The 23,089-nt window shown below is 31.9% G+C and overlaps 1 protein-coding gene and 5 non-coding genes across 6 annotated transcripts in view; all 6 read right to left on the reverse strand.

Moving 5' to 3' along the window:
• The window catches only part of LOC143231543 (ly6/PLAUR domain-containing protein 6B-like), a 159,370-nt gene that overhangs the window by 42,700 nt on the left and 93,581 nt on the right, over positions 1–23,089 (reverse strand). The gene's annotated exons all lie outside the window — the stretch shown is intronic.
• Positions 663–875, reverse strand: LOC143232926 (small nucleolar RNA U3). Its single transcript, XR_013017885.1, has one exon. It is a non-coding gene; the product is annotated as a small nucleolar RNA U3 (small nucleolar RNA).
• LOC143232928 (small nucleolar RNA U3) lies at positions 5,781–5,993 on the reverse strand. Its single transcript, XR_013017887.1, has one exon. It is a non-coding gene; the product is annotated as a small nucleolar RNA U3 (small nucleolar RNA).
• On the reverse strand, positions 10,898–11,110 carry LOC143232930 (small nucleolar RNA U3). Its single transcript, XR_013017889.1, has one exon. It is a non-coding gene; the product is annotated as a small nucleolar RNA U3 (small nucleolar RNA).
• LOC143232931 (small nucleolar RNA U3) lies at positions 16,011–16,223 on the reverse strand. Its single transcript, XR_013017890.1, has one exon. It is a non-coding gene; the product is annotated as a small nucleolar RNA U3 (small nucleolar RNA).
• On the reverse strand, positions 21,120–21,332 carry LOC143232932 (small nucleolar RNA U3). The gene has a single exon (XR_013017891.1). It is a non-coding gene; the product is annotated as a small nucleolar RNA U3 (small nucleolar RNA).

Below are 23,089 nucleotides of genomic sequence, written 5' to 3' on the forward strand. Positions count from 1 at the left end.
AAAAAATGATGAAGATTCATACAAATGCACTTAACTGAGAGCTAAACTAAGGTTTTTTGAAGTATTATTTAAAAGTGGACAATTAAGAAACTGCGCTTTGCGAAGCTGGTTTTAAACGTCTGAAATCTGCTTACTTCTGAGCCGACGAGAAACACATTCGGACGTCGTGAAAATATTTTCACATTCTTTGAGTGTCCAACTACTGACAGTTTAATGATATCATGAGATAATTTACAACTATGGCCTGTTAACTCTTTACATACCTCTGTTGTTCAAAACGGTATTTCTGATTTTTTATCCCATTTAATGTTAAGGCATGCATCGATAATGTCTTAATGCAATAGTAATCGTGAAAAGCACTTGATATCTCAAGCTTTACTTACTAAAGTTTATTATTTAATAAAGTTCCGATAACAATAATTGATAAAACGCTTTTTAGATCCACCAAAGAATACAATTAATATTTAACAAACCTCAGCTACAGTTACGTGTACGATATATTGTTCAGGATAATATAGAAACACAAGACGAAATTGGAAAATCATTATTTAAACGTTCTATTTTAACCATATCTTAGTTCATAAATGTTATCTTTCATGAATTTCGATGAACATAAGTTTACGTGTCTTTTACTTCTTTCATCTCTTACAATTAAAATAAAGACCACTCAGCTAGAGTTTCTTCCTTCCGACTCTTACTCAAAAGAGGGGAACGGTCATCAATGATGATCGGAAATGACGAACATCATTCCTCTCACACCGACTTCACGCTCAGGAAGAAACCCAGAACTCCTCATCGTGGTTTGCGTGGGTTCGAGTTTCGTTCAGAGAACTCGACTATCATACTATAGAAATGATCCTATGAAGTATGATCTTAAACTACAATTTTGCCGTATTACATATAAGTAGCAACGACAATAAATTATTTTACTGGTGTTGTACAAGATTTCATCAACAGAAAATAAAATAGTATAAAAGTGTTTGCACCGTATTTCCTGATTTTAGATAAGCGTATTTTCTAACGCGTTTTATTTAATCAACGAAATAGACACTCTATTAGAAGACCTTATTTCACTTTTCTTTCAATTATAATTCCGTCAATGAGAATGAGTCTTATGACCGGAAGGAGAAAAGACCTTGGCACGAGTTTGCTGTTTTACGTCAACACAAGCATGGGATTAGAACTGCAGAGAGAACATAACTCGCTATTTCTGATAACATGAACAGCAGTACGAGTTCCGTATTGTGGTTATATTCAAACACATAAATAATTTGAGTCGTATATTGTGAAACGAAATGAAGGAACAAAAAACAGCAATAACGCAATTTATTGAAAATATTGTGAAAACTGGAAAAAAATAATTTTGCAAAAAATAAGAGCATAGAAGAAAACGAAACTATAATACGAAATAAGTGTAGACTAAAAATGTTATACATCTATTATAATTTCCGTCATCGAAAATGGGCGAACGTTGTGTTTTTTGTCCACTCTGTGTGTGGTTTTGTGAGCAAGATTTCTCGAAGCTAGATTGTTTTTTGAGAGAGTCAAAAATCACAAAATCCAAAGATCCCTATCTGTTAGGATGAGGACCGAGTCTTCACACTATTTGTACTCAGTCAAAAATTAGTGGATTTTTATGAAACGTGATGGAAAATATTGTTCCCTACTGTTCGGCCAAAAGTGGTCCGTGTCTCTTTTCAAAAAAAAAAAAAAAAAGTCCTATGGACACCTTTTGTCATTTGTTGAGAACCGAACGTTACGTGGCGGATAGAAGCGCTCCACTGAGCGCCCCTCTAATTTTATTTATAGACGTTCTATTATCACAGTGTATATATATATATATATATATAAATGTAATATATTTAACGCCGTATTTATCTCTAGTGACAGTAATAAAGACTGATGTTTATTACATAAGTAACAAAGACTATGTGAATGAGAATTTACGTGTAAAATATAAACAAGATAGCTTATTTTGCTGGATGAAAGACAGTTGATACTTTGATCGTTGTATTAATTCACTATAAGCAAAAAAACAGTTTATACTTTTCAACAAAATATATTATTATGTATATTAGCCAGAACAACAAAAGTAAACATTGAATGAAATAAAAAAGCCTAGAAAATTATTGAAAATTAGTAAATACACTAATTGCAATGTGCGACTTCTTAATTTAAATAAAATTGGGATGACTGCAGTCATCCTACAATTCTCGCCGGACATTAGCGATAGCTAATATTTTTGCTGTAAGAAATAACGTTTTGCTTATCACAGATATGGGCTTGTCAGCCAATGATATCATTATTTGTGTGAATGTATATCTTACACTTCGCCTCACACATTGTTCATTTAAAACACTAAATTCGACGATGTCGTAACAAAGAAGACAAAATACGATAAAGAATAGAAAATAGAGAGAATGTAAGCAATGTAGGAAGAGAGTCCTGATATAAAGCAACAGAAACTGAATAAATCACGACTATAGTTCAAGCGATAATAAATATTACATTCAATCATAACTACACTTGAAACAGTAATAAATCTTACTATGAAACACAGTTGAAGTTTAAATTATAATAAATTCTACCACTAATCACATATACAGGTCATATAGTACAAACCACTACCATTAATCACATAAGCTCAAATCACGATAAATTATACAATCAATCACCACTGCAGTTAAGACTATCGAGAAACGAAATTAAATCTTATCATCAATCACTACATGAACTTACTTTAAAGCTTATGTCTTGATTTACATATATTAACAGCTTCGTTTCTTTTCTGCTTTCCTTCGTATTAGACAATATCTATTGTAATAGCTACGTATGTTTTGTTCCTGACATTTCACTCATTATTGAATTCTGACATCAACTCGTTTACGTACCCTAATGCTACAGATTACTGGAAGTTTATATAATTATCTAACATAGGTTGGTGTCATCAGTGTTTGGTTTATATTCAAACATTATGTCAAATGAAACCAGTCAGTTGTTTCCCGTCAGTATTGAGTTGAAAGAAAATAAAGCACTTCGTCCCACTTCATTGTTTAGAAGAATGCGTTATGAAAGCACATGCTTGTGAATTTTGTCAACTTGGACGAAGCAAACGGAATGAACATTTATCGTACATTGTAGCAGCATATTGGAGGTTTGAACGTAGGTGTACGTCCTGCAGGCTGTTTCTCAAACATGCTGTAAGCTTCTAAAGTTACACTGCTGAAAAGCGGGGTTCGATACTCACGGTAGGCACAGCACAAATAGTCTCTTGTAAAGTTTAATAAAATAAGATACTCTGAATGATATTAACAGTAATTTTCAATGCAAGTCGACACACTTTACTGTTGTATTCGCTTTGTGATGTGGAATAATCAAGAAGGAAATGAATAGCTTTAAAATTCGAAGTGGGAAGGAGACAGTAAGTTGTATCGCTAATAATTATGCATTATGAAAACAATATATATGCATATGTGTTTGCATTAGAATAGGATATTACAAAAAAATAATTATAATTGGTTTCAATACTGACGATTATGATCTATAAACTCGCAATAATCTGTCACTAGATGTCAGGAGCGTGCACGTGTTTTCGGTTGTTGAAAATCCATTAATTTCCTGCATTTCTCTTCAATTTCTGAATTTAAAGGAGAAACAACTGTAGAAAGTAGAGTTTTAAAGAAATGCAATTATTTCACGTAATATCAATTTTATCCTTAACTGTAATGTTTTAGGAGCAAAATGCGTTTTCTAATGTGATAGACGTCAAAGCAGAAACGTTATCAATATGATACGAAACTGAAGAACAGCGATTTCGAAATGTCGGATAGTTTCAATGAAATGTACTTAACATAAATATCTTCACATGTACTAAATAAATGCACATACAGACGCACGTGTTTGAAACGCATAATTATGTACATATAATCCATTATATATGTATATTTTTAATGTCCATAACTACGAATATAAATAATGTACCTCTTGTTGATGCTCAGGGACACCTTTAAATGGAATGTAGTGAAATTGACAATATGATAAGAGCGTAAAATGGTGATTGTATTTATGAGGTACCTAAACAGTAAGTGAGATAAATAATTGAATCTCCGATCGTTCTTATTTTGTCTCTATGTCTTTCATTTATCTGTTTATTTACACACAGATAAAAGTAAGAAAGTTATGGGTGTAATTGAGCTTAAAAATATAAAAAAAAATACATAGGTTAGGACTTCCTTAACAACGACTTCAAGGGACAAAAATATATAGGTTAGGACTTCCTTAACAACGACTTCAAGGAACAAAATATATACACTTATGTAAAAGAATTTTACTTGCTTAAAACTACAATCTACAATGCACAACGTTTCATTTAACCACAGAAAAAAGATTTGATATAGTTAGAAATATGGACATGTGATAATTTCCAAATGTGGGCGGATCATGTATAACCTATTTTGTACTTTGGAGCTTAAATTTAAAAAAAATGAATAGAATAACAAAAAAAAAAAAAATTTGAAATAAAGTTATTTTATTTTCTGGGTAACATGACTTGTATAACATTTAGAGATGCGTAAAATCATAAAAAATCTGGCGGAGAAGTAAAACACATCAGGTGTTACCTATACATTGAGAAAATGCAACTTTTTTTTGTTTTCTCTTAAAATTATTTTAAAGGCAAAGCAGAACATTTCATCTACAGCAAGATGTAAAAAAACAACAGAATTCTTCTTTAGTTTTTCTATCCAGAGGAAAGGGTTTTGTTGGAAGAGAAATATGTCGGTCCACCTGGAAATGTATGGTGAGGAATTAATAGCGAAAGAAATATTGCGGATCAGTACAGATTAGCTAATAAGACAGCTGTTAGAATAGTAAAGAGCAATAATAGTCGTAGAATCAATTTCGATGTAATTCTATTCTAACGAACGTCTACTGCACGGACGCCAAAAACACCAAACCTTAAATCAACTCTTTGAGTTTTCCTGTGTTTTAATTATACATTTATCTACAAGAACTGGCGCGATGAAATCCCAACGTACAATAAATAGCGTTATCTGTTTATCAATTTCTCTGGAACTGGACGAATTGTTGGCTGTTGTAAGAAACAAAACAAAATAATAAAAAAAATGATGAAGATTCATACAAATGCACTTAACTGAGAGCTAAACTAAGGTTTTTTGAAGTATTATTTAAAAGTGGACAATTAAGAAACTGCGCTTTGCGAAGCTGGTTTTAAACGTCTGAAATCTGCTTACTTCTGAGCCGACGAGAAACACATTCGGACGTCGTGAAAATATTTTCACATTCTTTGAGTGTCCAACTACTGACAGTTTAATGATATCATGAGATAATTTACAACTATGGCCTGTTAACTCTTTACATACCTCTGTTGTTCAAAACGGTATTTCTGATTTTTTATCCCATTTAATGTTAAGGCATGCATCGATAATGTCTTAATGCAATAGTAATCGTGAAAAGCACTTGATATCTCAAGCTTTACTTACTAAAGTTTATTATTTAATAAAGTTCCGATAACAATAATTGATAAAACGCTTTTTAGATCCACCAAAGAATACAATTAATATTTAACAAACCTCAGCTACAGTTACGTGTACGATATATTGTTCAGGATAATATAGAAACACAAGACGAAATTGGAAAATCATTATTTAAACGTTCTATTTTAACCATATCTTAGTTCATAAATGTTATCTTTCATGAATTTCGATGAACATAAGTTTACGTGTCTTTTACTTCTTTCATCTCTTACAATTAAAATAAAGACCACTCAGCTAGAGTTTCTTCCTTCCGACTCTTACTCAAAAGAGGGGAACGGTCATCAATGATGATCGGAAATGACGAACATCATTCCTCTCACACCGACTTCACGCTCAGGAAGAAACCCAGAACTCCTCATCGTGGTTAGCGTGGGTTCGAGTTTCGTTCAGAGAACTCGACTATCATACTATAGAAATGATCCTATGAAGTATGATCTTAAACTACAATTTTGCCGTATTACATATAAGTAGCAACGACAATAAATTATTTTACTGGTGTTGTACAAGATTTCATCAACAGAAAATAAAATAGTATAAAAGTGTTTGCACCGTATTTCCTGATTTTAGATAAGCGTATTTTCTAACGCGTTTTATTTAATCAACGAAATAGACACTCTATTAGAAGACCTTATTTCACTTTTCTTTCAATTATAATTCCGTCAATGAGAATGAGTCTTATGACCGGAAGGAGAAAAGACCTTGGCACGAGTTTGCTGTTTTACGTCAACACAAGCATGGGATTAGAACTGCAGAGAGAACATAACTCGCTATTTCTGATAACATGAACAGCAGTACGAGTTCCGTATTGTGGTTATATTCAAACACATAAATAATTTGAGTCGTATATTGTGAAACGAAATGAAGGAACAAAAAACAGCAATAACGCAATTTATTGAAAATATTGTGAAAACTGGAAAAAATAATTTTGCAAAAAATAAGAGCATAGAAGAAAACGAAACTATAATACGAAATAAGTGTAGACTAAAAATGTTATACATCTATTATAATTTCCGTCATCGAAAATGGGCGAACGTTGTGTTTTTTGTCCACTCTGTGTGTGGTTTTGTGAGCAAGATTTCTCGAAGCTAGATTGTTTTTGAGAGAGTCAAAAATCACAAAATCCAAAGATCCCTATCTGTTAGGATGAGGACCGAGTCTTCACACTATTTGTACTCAGTCAAAAATTAGTGGATTTTTATGAAACGTGATGGAAAATATTGTTCCCTACTGTTCGGCCAAAAGTGGTCCGTGTCTCTTTCAAAAAAAAAAAAAAAGTCCTATGGACACCTTTTGTCATTTGTTGAGAACCGAACGTTACGTGGCGGATAGAAGCGCTCCACTGAGCGCCCCTCTAATTTTATTTATAGACGTTCTATTATCACAGTGTATATATATATATATATATATAAATGTAATATATTTAACGCCGTATTTATCTCTAGTGACAGTAATAAAGACTGATGTTTATTACATAAGTAACAAAGACTATGTGAATGAGAATTTACGTGTAAAATATAAACAAGATAGCTTATTTTGCTGGATGAAAGACAGTTGATACTTTGATCGTTGTATTAATTCACTATAAGCAAAAAAACAGTTTATACTTTTCAACAAAATATATTATTATGTATATTAGCCAGAACAACAAAAGTAAACATTGAATGAAATAAAAAAGCCTAGAAAATTATTGAAAATTAGTAAATACACTAATTGCAATGTGCGACTTCTTAATTTAAATAAAATTGGGATGACTGCAGTCATCCTACAATTCTCGCCGGACATTAGCGATAGCTAATATTTTTGCTGTAAGAAATAACGTTTTGCTTATCACAGATATGGGCTTGTCAGCCAATGATATCATTATTTGTGTGAATGTATATCTTACACTTCGCCTCACACATTGTTCATTTAAAACACTAAATTCGACGATGTCGTAACAAAGAAGACAAAATACGATAAAGAATAGAAAATAGAGAGAATGTAAGCAATGTAGGAAGAGAGTCCTGATATAAAGCAACAGAAACTGAATAAATCACGACTATAGTTCAAGCGATAATAAATATTACATTCAATCATAACTACACTTGAAACAGTAATAAATCTTACTATGAAACACAGTTGAAGTTTAAATTATAATAAATTCTACCACTAATCACATATACAGGTCATATAGTACAAACCACTACCATTAATCACATAAGCTCAAATCACGATAAATTATACAATCAATCACCACTGCAGTTAAGACTATCGAGAAACGAAATTAAATCTTATCATCAATCACTACATGAACTTACTTTAAAGCTTATGTCTTGATTTACATATATTAACAGCTTCGTTTCTTTTCTGCTTTCCTTCGTATTAGACAATATCTATTGTAATAGCTACGTATGTTTTGTTCCTGACATTTCACTCATTATTGAATTCTGACATCAACTCGTTTACGTACCCTAATGCTACAGATTACTGGAAGTTTATATAATTATCTAACATAGGTTGGTGTCATCAGTGTTTGGTTTATATTCAAACATTATGTCAAATGAAACCAGTCAGTTGTTTCCCGTCAGTATTGAGTTGAAAGAAAATAAAGCACTTCGTCCCACTTCATTGTTTAGAAGAATGCGTTATGAAAGCACATGCTTGTGAATTTTGTCAACTTGGACGAAGCAAACGGAATGAACATTTATCGTACATTGTAGCAGCATATTGGAGGTTTGAACGTAGGTGTACGTCCTGCAGGCTGTTTCTCAAACATGCTGTAAGCTTCTAAAGTTACACTGCTGAAAAGCGGGGTTCGATACTCACGGTAGGCACAGCACAAATAGTCTCTTGTAAAGTTTAATAAAATAAGATACTCTGAATGATATTAACAGTAATTTTCAATGCAAGTCGACACACTTTACTGTTGTATTCGCTTTGTGATGTGGAATAATCAAGAAGGAAATGAATAGCTTTAAAATTCGAAGTGGGAAGGAGACAGTAAGTTGTATCGCTAATAATTATGCATTATGAAAACAATATATATGCATATGTGTTTGCATTAGAATAGGATATTACAAAAAAAATAATTATAATTGGTTTCAATACTGACGATTATGATCTATAAACTCGCAATAATCTGTCACTAGATGTCAGGAGCGTGCACGTGTTTTCGGTTGTTGAAAATCCATTAATTTCCTGCATTTCTCTTCAATTTCTGAATTTAAAGGAGAAACAACTGTAGAAAGTAGAGTTTTAAAGAAATGCAATTATTTCACGTAATATCAATTTTATCCTTAACTGTAATGTTTTAGGAGCAAAATGCGTTTTCTAATGTGATAGACGTCAAAGCAGAAACGTTATCAATATGATACGAAACTGAAGAACAGCGATTTCGAAATGTCGGATAGTTTCAATGAAATGTACTTAACATAAATATCTTCACATGTACTAAATAAATGCACATACAGACGCACGTGTTTGAAACGCATAATTATGTACATATAATCCATTATATATGTATATTTTTAATGTCCATAACTACGAATATAAATAATGTACCTCTTGTTGATGCTCAGGGACACCTTTAAATGGAATGTAGTGAAATTGACAATATGATAAGAGCGTAAAATGGTGATTGTATTTATGAGGTACCTAAACAGTAAGTGAGATAAATAATTGAATCTCCGATCGTTCTTATTTTGTCTCTATGTCTTTCATTTATCTGTTTATTTACACACAGATAAAAGTAAGAAAGTTATGGGTGTAATTGAGCTTAAAAATATAAAAAAAAATACATAGGTTAGGACTTCCTTAACAACGACTTCAAGGGACAAAAATATATAGGTTAGGACTTCCTTAACAACGACTTCAAGGAACAAAAATATATACACTTATGTAAAAGAATTTTACTTGCTTAAAACTACAATCTACAATGCACAACGTTTCATTTAACCACAGAAAAAAGATTTGATATAGTTAGAAATATGGACATGTGATAATTTCCAAATGTGGGCGGATCATGTATAACCTATTTTGTACTTTGGAGCTTAAATTTTAAAAAAAAATGAATAGAATAACAAAAAAAAAAAAATTTGAAATAAAGTTATTTTATTTTCTGGGTAACATGACTTGTATAACATTTAGAGATGCGTAAAATCATAAAAATCTGGCGGAGAAGTAAAACACATCAGGTGTTACCTATACATTGAGAAAATGCAACTTTTTTTTGTTTTCTCTTAAAATTATTTTAAAGGCAAAGCAGAACATTTCATCTACAGCAAGATGTAAAAAAAAACAACATAATTCTTCTTTAGTTTTTCTATCCAGAGGAAAGGGTTTTGTTGGAAGAGAAATATGTCGGTCCACCTGGAAATGTATGGTGAGGAATTAATAGCGAAAGAAATATTGCGGATCAGTACAGATTAGCTAATAAGACAGCTGTTAGAATAGTAAAGAGCAATAATAGTCGTAGAATCAATTTCGATGTAATTCTATTCTAACGAACGTCTACTGCACGGACGCCAAAAACACCAAACCTTAAATCAACTCTTTGAGTTTTCCTGTGTTTTAATTATACATTTATCTACAAGAACTGGCGCGATGAAATCCCAACGTACAATAAATAGCGTTATCTGTTTATCAATTTCTCTGGAACTGGACGAATTGTTGGCTGTTGTAAGAAACAAAACAAAATAATAAAAAAAATGATGAAGATTCATACAAATGCACTTAACTGAGAGCTAAACTAAGGTTTTTTGAAGTATTATTTAAAAGTGGACAATTAAGAAACTGCGCTTTGCGAAGCTGGTTTTAAACGTCTGAAATCTGCTTACTTCTGAGCCGACGAGAAACACATTCGGACGTCGTGAAAATATTTTCACATTCTTTGAGTGTCCAACTACTGACAGTTTAATGATATCATGAGATAATTTACAACTATGGCCTGTTAACTCTTTACATACCTCTGTTGTTCAAAACGGTATTTCTGATTTTTTATCCCATTTAATGTTAAGGCATGCATCGATAATGTCTTAATGCAATAGTAATCGTGAAAAGCACTTGATATCTCAAGCTTTACTTACTAAAGTTTATTATTTAATAAAGTTCCGATAACAATAATTGATAAAACGCTTTTTAGATCCACCAAAGAATACAATTAATATTTAACAAACCTCAGCTACAGTTACGTGTACGATATATTGTTCAGGATAATATAGAAACACAAGACGAAATTGGAAAATCATTATTTAAACGTTCTATTTTAACCATATCTTAGTTCATAAATGTTATCTTTCATGAATTTCGATGAACATAAGTTTACGTGTCTTTTACTTCTTTCATCTCTTACAATTAAAATAAAGACCACTCAGCTAGAGTTTCTTCCTTCCGACTCTTACTCAAAAGAGGGGAACGGTCATCAATGATGATCGGAAATGACGAACATCATTCCTCTCACACCGACTTCACGCTCAGGAAGAAACCCAGAACTCCTCATCGTGGTTAGCGTGGGTTCGAGTTTCGTTCAGAGAACTCGACTATCATACTATAGAAATGATCCTATGAAGTATGATCTTAAACTACAATTTTGCCGTATTACATATAAGTAGCAACGACAATAAATTATTTTACTGGTGTTGTACAAGATTTCATCAACAGAAAATAAAATAGTATAAAAGTGTTTGCACCGTATTTCCTGATTTTAGATAAGCGTATTTTCTAACGCGTTTTATTTAATCAACGAAATAGACACTCTATTAGAAGACCTTATTTCACTTTTCTTTCAATTATAATTCCGTCAATGAGAATGAGTCTTATGACCGGAAGGAGAAAAGACCTTGGCACGAGTTTGCTGTTTTACGTCAACACAAGCATGGGATTAGAACTGCAGAGAGAACATAACTCGCTATTTCTGATAACATGAACAGCAGTACGAGTTCCGTATTGTGGTTATATTCAAACACATAAATAATTTGAGTCGTATATTGTGAAACGAAATGAAGGAACAAAAAACAGCAATAACGCAATTTATTGAAAATATTGTGAAAACTGGAAAAAATAATTTTGCAAAAAATAAGAGCATAGAAGAAAACGAAACTATAATACGAAATAAGTGTAGACTAAAAATGTTATACATCTATTATAATTTCCGTCATCGAAAGTGGGCGAACGTTGTGTTTTTTGTCCACTCTGTGTGTGGTTTTGTGAGCAAGATTTCTCGAAGCTAGATTGTTTTTGAGAGAGTCAAAAATCACAAAATCCAAAGATCCCTATCTGTTAGGATGAGGACCGAGTCTTCACACTATTTGTACTCAGTCAAAATTAGTGGATTTTATGAAACGTGATGGAAAATATTGTTCCCTACTGTTCGGCCAAAAGTGGTCCGTGTCTCTTTCAAAAAAAAAAAAAAAGTCCTATGGACACCTTTTGCCATTTGTTGAGAACCGAACGTTACGTGGCGGATAGAAGCGCTCCACTGAGCGCCCCTCTAATTTTATTTATAGACGTTCTATTATCACAGTGTATATATATATATATATATATAAATGTAATATATTTAACGCCGTATTTATCTCTAGTGACAGTAATAAAGACTGATGTTTATTACATAAGTAACAAAGACTATGTGAATGAGAATTTACGTGTAAAATATAAACAAGATAGCTTATTTTGCTGGATGAAAGACAGTTGATACTTTGATCGTTGTATTAATTCACTATAAGCAAAAAAACAGTTTATACTTTTCAACAAAATATATTATTATGTATATTAGCCAGAACAACAAAAGTAAACATTGAATGAAATAAAAAAGCCTAGAAAATTATTGAAAATTAGTAAATACACTAATTGCAATGTGCGACTTCTTAATTTAAATAAAATTGGGATGACTGCAGTCATCCTACAATTCTCGCCGGACATTAGCGATAGCTAATATTTTGCTGTAAGAAATAACGTTTTTGCTTATCACAGATATGGGCTTGTCAGCCAATGATATCATTATTTGTGTGAATGTATATCTTACACTTCGCCTCACACATTGTTCATTTAAAACACTAAATTCGACGATGTCGTAACAAAGAAGACAAAATACGATAAAGAATAGAAAATAGAGAGAATGTAAGCAATGTAGGAAGAGAGTCCTGATATAAAGCAACAGAAACTGAATAAATCACGACTATAGTTCAAGCGATAATAAATATTACATTCAATCATAACTACACTTGAAACAGTAATAAATCTTACTATGAAACACAGTTGAAGTTTAAATTATAATAAATTCTACCACTAATCACATATACAGGTCATATAGTACAAACCACTACCATTAATCACATAAGCTCAAATCACGATAAATTATACAATCAATCACCACTGCAGTTAAGACTATCGAGAAACGAAATTAAATCTTATCATCAATCACTACATGAACTTACTTTAAAGCTTATGTCTTGATTTACATATATTAACAGCTTCGTTTCTTTTCTGCTTTCCTTCGTATTAGACAATATCTATTGTAATAGCTACGTATGTTTTGTTCCTGACATTTCACTCATTATTGAATTCTGACATCAACTCGTTTACGTACCCTAATGCTACAGATTACTGGAAGTTTATATAATTATCTAACATAGGTTGGTGTCATCAGTGTTTGGTTTATATTCAAACATTATGTCAAATGAAACCAGTCAGTTGTTTCCCGTCAGTATTGAGTTGAAAGAAAATAAAGCACTTCGTCCCACTTCATTGTTTAGAAGAATGCGTTATGAAAGCACATGCTTGTGAATTTTGTCAACTTGGACGAAGCAAACGGAATGAACATTTATCGTACATTGTAGCAGCATATTGGAGGTTTGAACGTAGGTGTACGTCCTGCAGGCTGTTTCTCAAACATGCTGTAAGCTTCTAAAGTTACACTGCTGAAAAGCGGGGTTCGATACTCACGGTAGGCACAGCACAAATAGTCTCTTGTAAAGTTTAATAAAATAAGATACTCTGAATGATATTAACAGTAATTTTCAATGCAAGTCGACACACTTTACTGTTGTATTCGCTTTGTGATGTGGAATAATCAAGAAGGAAATGAATAGCTTTAAAATTCGAAGTGGGAAGGAGACAGTAAGTTGTATCGCTAATAATTATGCATTATGAAAACAATATATATGCATATGTGTTTGCATTAGAATAGGATATTACAAAAAAAATAATTATAATTGGTTTCAATACTGACGATTATGATCTATAAACTCGCAATAATCTGTCACTAGATGTCAGGAGCGTGCACGTGTTTTCGGTTGTTGAAAATCCATTAATTTCCTGCATTTCTCTTCAATTTCTGAATTTAAAGGAGAAACAACTGTAGAAAGTAGAGTTTTAAAGAAATGCAATTATTTCACGTAATATCAATTTTATCCTTAACTGTAATGTTTTAGGAGCAAAATGCGTTTTCTAATGTGATAGACGTCAAAGCAGAAACGTTATCAATATGATACGAAACTGAAGAACAGCGATTTCGAAATGTCGGATAGTTTCAATGAAATGTACTTAACATAAATATCTTCACATGTACTAAATAAATGCACATACAGACGCACGTGTTTGAAACGCATAATTATGTACATATAATCCATTATATATGTATATTTTTAATGTCCATAACTACGAATATAAATAATGTACCTCTTGTTGATGCTCAGGGACACCTTTAAATGGAATGTAGTGAAATTGACAATATGATAAGAGCGTAAAATGGTGATTGTATTTATGAGGTACCTAAACAGTAAGTGAGATAAATAATTGAATCTCCGATCGTTCTTATTTTGTCTCTATGTCTTTCATTTATCTGTTTATTTACACACAGATAAAAGTAAGAAAGTTATGGGTGTAATTGAGCTTAAAAATATAAAAAAAAATACATAGGTTAGGACTTCCTTAACAACGACTTCAAGGGACAAAATATATAGGTTAGGACTTCCTTAACAACGACTTCAAGGAACAAAAATATATACACTTATGTAAAAGAATTTTACTTGCTTAAAACTACAATCTACAATGCACAACGTTTCATTTAACCACAGAAAAAAGATTTGATATAGTTAGAAATATGGACATGTGATAATTTCCAAATGTGGGCGGATCATGTATAACCTATTTTGTACTTTGGAGCTTAAATTTAAAAAAAAATGAATAGAATAACAAAAACAAAAAAATTTGAAATAAAGTTATTTTATTTTCTGGGTAACATGACTTGTATAACATTTAGAGATGCGTAAAATCATAAAAATCTGGCGGAGAAGTAAAACACATCAGGTGTTACCTATACATTGAGAAAATGCAACTTTTTTTTTGTTTTCTCTTAAAATTATTTTAAAGGCAAAGCAGAACATTTCATCTACAGCAAGATGTAAAAAAAACAACAGAATTCTTCTTTAGTTTTTCTATCCAGAGGAAAGGGTTTTGTTGGAAGAGAAATATGTCGGTCCACCTGGAAATGTATGGTGAGGAATTAATAGCGAAAGAAATATTGCGGATCAGTACAGATTAGCTAATAAGACAGCTGTTAGAATAGTAAAGAGCAATAATAGTCGTAGAATCAATTTCGATGTAATTCTATTCTAACGAACGTCTACTGCACGGACGCCAAAAACACCAAACCTTAAATCAACTCTTTGAGTTTTCCTGTGTTTTAATTATACATTTATCTACAAGAACTGGCGCGATGAAATCCCAACGTACAATAAATAGCGTTATCTGTTTATCAATTTCTCTGGAACTGGACGAATTGTTGGCTGTTGTAAGAAACAAAACAAAATAATAAAAAAAATGATGAAGATTCATACAAATGCACTTAACTGAGAGCTAAACTAAGGTTTTTTGAAGTATTATTTAAAAGTGGACAATTAAGAAACTGCGCTTTGCGAAGCTGGTTTTAAACGTCTGAAATCTGCTTACTTCTGAGCCGACGAGAAACACATTCGGACGTCGTGAAAATATTTTCACATTCTTTGAGTGTCCAACTACTGACAGTTTAATGATATCATGAGATAATTTACAACTATGGCCTGTTAACTCTTTACATACCTCTGTTGTTCAAAACGGTATTTCTGATTTTTTATCCCATTTAATGTTAAGGCATGCATCGATAATGTCTTAATGCAATAGTAATCGTGAAAAGCACTTGATATCTCAAGCTTTACTTACTAAAGTTTATTATTTAATAAAGTTCCGATAACAATAATTGATAAAACGCTTTTTAGATCCACCAAAGAATACAATTAATATTTAACAAACCTCAGCTACAGTTACGTGTACGATATATTGTTCAGGATAATATAGAAACACAAGACGAAATTGGAAAATCATTATTTAAACGTTCTATTTTAACCATATCTTAGTTCATAAATGTTATCTTTCATGAATTTCGATGAACATAAGTTTACGTGTCTTTTACTTCTTTCATCTCTTACAATTAAAATAAAGACCACTCAGCTAGAGTTTCTTCCTTCCGACTCTTACTCAAAAGAGGGGAACGGTCATCAATGATGATCGGAAATGACGAACATCATTCCTCTCACACCGACTTCACGCTCAGGAAGAAACCCAGAACTCCTCATCGTGGTTAGCGTGGGTTCGAGTTTCGTTCAGAGAACTCGACTATCATACTATAGAAATGATCCTATGAAGTATGATCTTAAACTACAATTTTGCCGTATTACATATAAGTAGCAACGACAATAAATTATTTTACTGGTGTTGTACAAGATTTCATCAACAGAAAATAAAATAGTATAAAAGTGTTTGCACCGTATTTCCTGATTTTAGATAAGCGTATTTTCTAACGCGTTTTATTTAATCAACGAAATAGACACTCTATTAGAAGACCTTATTTCACTTTTCTTTCAATTATAATTCCGTCAATGAGAATGAGTCTTATGACCGGAAGGAGAAAAGACCTTGGCACGAGTTTGCTGTTTTACGTCAACACAAGCATGGGATTAGAACTGCAGAGAGAACATAACTCGCTATTTCTGATAACATGAACAGCAGTACGAGTTCCGTATTGTGGTTATATTCAAACACATAAATAATTTGAGTCGTATATTGTGAAACGAAATGAAGGAACAAAAACAGCAATAACGCAATTTATTGAAAATATTGTGAAAACTGGAAAAAATAATTTTGCAAAAAATAAGAGCATAGAAGAAAACGAAACTATAATACGAAATAAGTGTAGACTAAAATGTTATACATCTATTATAATTTCCGTCATCGAAAATGGGCGAACGTTGTGTTTTTTGTCCACTCTGTGTGTGGTTTTGTGAGCAAGATTTCTCGAAGCTAGATTGTTTTTGAGAGAGTCAAAAATCACAAAATCCAAAGATCCCTATCTGTTAGGATGAGGACCGAGTCTTCACACTATTTGTACTCAGTCAAAATTAGTGGATTTTATGAAACGTGATGGAAAATATTGTTCCCTACTGTTCGGCCAAAAGTGGTCCGTGTCTCTTTAAAAAAAAAAAAAAAAGTCCTATGGACACCTTTTGCCATTTGTTGAGAACCGAACGTTACGTGGCGGATAGAAGCGCTCCACTGAGCGCCCCTCTAATTTTATTTATAGACGTTCTATTATCACAGTGTATATATATATATATATATATAAATGTAATATATTTAACGCCGTATTTATCTCTAGTGACAGTAATAAAGACTGATGTTTATTACATAAGTAACAAAGACTATGTGAATGAGAATTTACGTGTAAAATATAAACAAGATAGCTTATTTTGCTGGATGAAAGACAGTTGATACTTTGATCGTTGTATTAATTCACTATAAGCAAAAAAACAGTTTATACTTTTCAACAAAATATATTATTATGTATATTAGCCAGAACAACAAAAGTAAACATTGAATGAAATAAAAAAGCCTAGAAAATTATTGAAAATTAGTAAATACACTAATTGCAATGTGCGACTTCTTAATTTAAATAAAATTGGGATGACTGCAGTCATCCTACAATTCTCGCCGGACATTAGCGATAGCTAATATTTTTGCTGTAAGAAATAACGTTTTTGCTTATCACAGATATGGGCTTGTCAGCCAATGATATCATTATTTGTGTGAATGTATATCTTACACTTCGCCTCACACATTGTTCATTTAAAACACTAAATTCGACGATGTCGTAACAAAGAAGACAAAATACGATAAAGAATAGAAAATAGAGAGAATGTAAGCAATGTAGGAAGAGAGTCCTGATATAAAGCAACAGAAACTGAATAAATCACGACTATAGTTCAAGCGATAATAAATATTACATTCAATCATAACTACACTTGAAACAGTAATAAATCTTACTATGAAACACAGTTGAAGTTTAAATTATAATAAATTCTACCACTAATCACATATACAGGTCATATAGTACAAACCACTACCATTAATCACATAAGCTCAAATCACGATAAATTATACAATCAATCACCACTGCAGTTAAGACTATCGAGAAACGAAATTAAATCTTATCATCAATCACTACATGAACTTACTTTAAAGCTTATGTCTTGATTTACATATATTAACAGCTTCGTTTCTTTTCTGCTTTCCTTCGTATTAGACAATATCTATTGTAATAGCTACGTATGTTTTGTTCCTGACATTTCACTCATTATTGAATTCTGACATCAACTCGTTTACGTACCCTAATGCTACAGATTACTGGAAGTTTATATAATTATCTAACATAGGTTGGTGTCATCAGTGTTTGGTTTATATTCAAACATTATGTCAAATGAAACCAGTCAGTTGTTTCCCGTCAGTATTGAGTTGAAAGAAAATAAAGCACTTCGTCCCACTTCATTGTTTAGAAGAATGCGTTATGAAAGCACATGCTTGTGAATTTTGTCAACTTGGACGAAGCAAACGGAATGAACATTTATCGTACATTGTAGCAGCATATTGGAGGTTTGAACGTAGGTGTACGTCCTGCAGGCTGTTTCTCAAACATGCTGTAAGCTTCTAAAGTTACACTGCTGAAAAGCGGGGTTCGATACTCACGGTAGGCACAGCACAAATAGTCTCTTGTAAAGTTTAATAAAATAAGATACTCTGAATGATATTAACAGTAATTTTCAATGCAAGTCGACACACTTTACTGTTGTATTCGCTTTGTGATGTGGAATAATCAAGAAGGAAATGAATAGCTTTAAAATTCGAAGTGGGAAGGAGACAGTAAGTTGTATCGCTAATAATTATGCATTATGAAAACAATATATATGCATATGTGTTTGCATTAGAATAGGATATTACAAAAAAAATAATTATAATTGGTTTCAATACTGACGATTATGATCTATAAACTCGCAATAATCTGTCACTAGATGTCAGGAGCGTGCACGTGTTTTCGGTTGTTGAAAATCCATTAATTTCCTGCATTTCTCTTCAATTTCTGAATTTAAAGGAGAAACAACTGTAGAAAGTAGAGTTTTAAAGAAATGCAATTATTTCACGTAATATCAATTTTATCCTTAACTGTAATGTTTTAGGAGCAAAATGCGTTTTCTAATGTGATAGACGTCAAAGCAGAAACGTTATCAATATGATACGAAACTGAAGAACAGCGATTTCGAAATGTCGGATAGTTTCAATGAAATGTACTTAACATAAATATCTTCACATGTACTAAATAAATGCACATACAGACGCACGTGTTTGAAACGCATAATTATGTACATATAATCCATTATATATGTATATTTTTAATGTCCATAACTACGAATATAAATAATGTACCTCTTGTTGATGCTCAGGGACACCTTTAAATGGAATGTAGTGAAATTGACAATATGATAAGAGCGTAAAATGGTGATTGTATTTATGAGGTACCTAAACAGTAAGTGAGATAAATAATTGAATCTCCGATCGTTCTTATTTTGTCTCTATGTCTTTCATTTATCTGTTTATTTACACACAGATAAAAGTAAGAAAGTTATGGGTGTAATTGAGCTTAAAAATATAAAAAAAAATACATAGGTTAGGACTTCCTTAACAACGACTTCAAGGGACAAAATATATAGGTTAGGACTTCCTTAACAACGACTTCAAGGAACAAAATATATACACTTATGTAAAAGAATTTTACTTGCTTAAAACTACAATCTACAATGCACAACGTTTCATTTAACCACAGAAAAAGATTTGATATAGTTAGAAATATGGACATGTGATAATTTCCAAATGTGGGCGGATCATGTATAACCTATTTTGTACTTTGGAGCTTAAATTTTAAAAAAAATGAATATAATAACAAAAACAAAAAAATTTGAAATAAAGTTATTTTATTTTCTGGGTAACATGACTTGTATAACATTTAGAGATGCGTAAAATCATAAAATCTGGCGGAGAAGTAAAACACATCAGGTGTTACCTATACATTGAGAAAATGCAACTTTTTTTTTGTTTTCTCTTAAAATTATTTTAAAGGCAAAGCAGAACATTTCATCTACAGCAAGATGTAAAAAAAAACAACATAATTCTTCTTTAGTTTTTCTATCCAGAGGAAAGGGTTTTGTTGGAAGAGAAATATGTCGGTCCACCTGGAAATGTATGGTGAGGAATTAATAGCGAAAGAAATATTGCGGATCAGTACAGATTAGCTAATAAGACAGCTGTTAGAATAGTAAAGAGCAATAATAGTCGTAGAATCAATTTCGATGTAATTCTATTCTAACGAACGTCTACTGCACGGACGCCAAAAACACCAAACCTTAAATCAACTCTTTGAGTTTTCCTGTGTTTTAATTATACATTTATCTACAAGAACTGGCGCGATGAAATCCCAACGTACAATAAATAGCGTTATCTGTTTATCAATTTCTCTGGAACTGGACGAATTGTTGGCTGTTGTAAGAAACAAAACAAAATAATAAAAAAATGATGAAGATTCATACAAATGCACTTAACTGAGAGCTAAACTAAGGTTTTTTGAAGTATTATTTAAAAGTGGACAATTAAGAAACTGCGCTTTGCGAAGCTGGTTTTAAACGTCTGAAATCTGCTTACTTCTGAGCCGACGAGAAACACATTCGGACGTCGTGAAAATATTTTCACATTCTTTGAGTGTCCAACTACTGACAGTTTAATGATATCATGAGATAATTTACAACTATGGCCTGTTAACTCTTTACATACCTCTGTTGTTCAAAACGGTATTTCTGATTTTTTATCCCATTTAATGTTAAGGCATGCATCGATAATGTCTTAATGCAATAGTAATCGTGAAAAGCACTTGATATCTCAAGCTTTACTTACTAAAGTTTATTATTTAATAAAGTTCCGATAACAATAATTGATAAAACGCTTTTTAGATCCACCAAAGAATACAATTAATATTTAACAAACCTCAGCTACAGTTACGTGTACGATATATTGTTCAGGATAATATAGAAACACAAGACGAAATTGGAAAATCATTATTTAAACGTTCTATTTTAACCATATCTTAGTTCATAAATGTTATCTTTCATGAATTTCGATGAACATAAGTTTACGTGTCTTTTACTTCTTTCATCTCTTACAATTAAAATAAAGACCACTCAGCTAGAGTTTCTTCCTTCCGACTCTTACTCAAAAGAGGGGAACGGTCATCAATGATGATCGGAAATGACGAACATCATTCCTCTCACACCGACTTCACGCTCAGGAAGAAACCCAGAACTCCTCATCGTGGTTAGCGTGGGTTCGAGTTTCGTTCAGAGAACTCGACTATCATACTATAGAAATGATCCTATGAAGTATGATCTTAAACTACAATTTTGCCGTATTACATATAAGTAGCAACGACAATAAATTATTTTACTGGTGTTGTACAAGATTTCATCAACAGAAAATAAAATAGTATAAAAGTGTTTGCACCGTATTTCCTGATTTTAGATAAGCGTATTTTCTAACGCGTTTTATTTAATCAACGAAATAGACACTCTATTAGAAGACCTTATTTCACTTTTCTTTCAATTATAATTCCGTCAATGAGAATGAGTCTTATGACCGGAAGGAGAAAAGACCTTGGCACGAGTTTGCTGTTTTACGTCAACACAAGCATGGGATTAGAACTGCAGAGAGAACATAACTCGCTATTTCTGATAACATGAACAGCAGTACGAGTTCCGTATTGTGGTTATATTCAAACACATAAATAATTTGAGTCGTATATTGTGAAACGAAATGAAGGAACAAAAAACAGCAATAACGCAATTTATTGAAAATATTGTGAAAACTGGAAAAAATAATTTTGCAAAAAATAAGAGCATAGAAGAAAACGAAACTATAATACGAAATAAGTGTAGACTAAAAATGTTATACATCTATTATAATTTCCGTCATCGAAAATGGGCGAACGTTGTGTTTTTTGTCCACTCTGTGTGTGGTTTTGTGAGCAAGATTTCTCGAAGCTAGATTGTTTTTGAGAGAGTCAAAAATCACAAAATCCAAAGATCCCTATCTGTTAGGATGAGGACCGAGTCTTCACACTATTTGTACTCAGTCAAAAATTAGTGGATTTTTATGAAACGTGATGGAAAATATTGTTCCCTACTGTTCGGCCAAAAGTGGTCCGTGTCTCTTTAAAAAAAAAAAAAAAAAGTCCTATGGACACCTTTTGCCATTTGTTGAGAACCGAACGTTACGTGGCGGATAGAAGCGCTCCACTGAGCGCCCCTCTAATTTTATTTATAGACGTTCTATTATCACAGTGTATATATATATATATATATATAAATGTAATATATTTAACGCCGTATTTATCTCTAGTGACAGTAATAAAGACTGATGTTTATTACATAAGTAACAAAGACTATGTGAATGAGAATTTACGTGTAAAATATAAACAAGATAGCTTATTTTGCTGGATGAAAGACAGTTGATACTTTGATCGTTGTATTAATTCACTATAAGCAAAAAAACAGTTTATACTTTTCAACAAAATATATTATTATGTATATTAGCCAGAACAACAAAAGTAAACATTGAATGAAATAAAAAAGCCTAGAAAATTATTGAAAATTAGTAAATACACTAATTGCAATGTGCGACTTCTTAATTTAAATAAAATTGGGATGACTGCAGTCATCCTACAATTCTCGCCGGACATTAGCGATAGCTAATATTTTTGCTGTAAGAAATAACGTTTTTGCTTATCACAGATATGGGCTTGTCAGCCAATGATATCATTATTTGTGTGAATGTATATCTTACACTTCGCCTCACACATTGTTCATTTAAAACACTAAATTCGACGATGTCGTAACAAAGAAGACAAAATACGATAAAGAATAGAAAATAGAGAGAATGTAAGCAATGTAGGAAGAGAGTCCTGATATAAAGCAACAGAAACTGAATAAATCACGACTATAGTTCAAGCGATAATAAATATTACATTCAATCATAACTACACTTGAAACAGTAATAAATCTTACTATGAAACACTGTTGAAGTTTAAATTATAATAAATTCTACCACTAATCACATATACAGGTCATATAGTACAAACCACTACCATTAAT

The sequence above is a fragment of the Tachypleus tridentatus genome, chromosome 11 (assembly GCF_004210375.1).
Source record: "Tachypleus tridentatus isolate NWPU-2018 chromosome 11, ASM421037v1, whole genome shotgun sequence".
In the NCBI taxonomy this organism is placed as follows: Eukaryota; Metazoa; Arthropoda; class Merostomata; order Xiphosura; family Limulidae; genus Tachypleus; species Tachypleus tridentatus.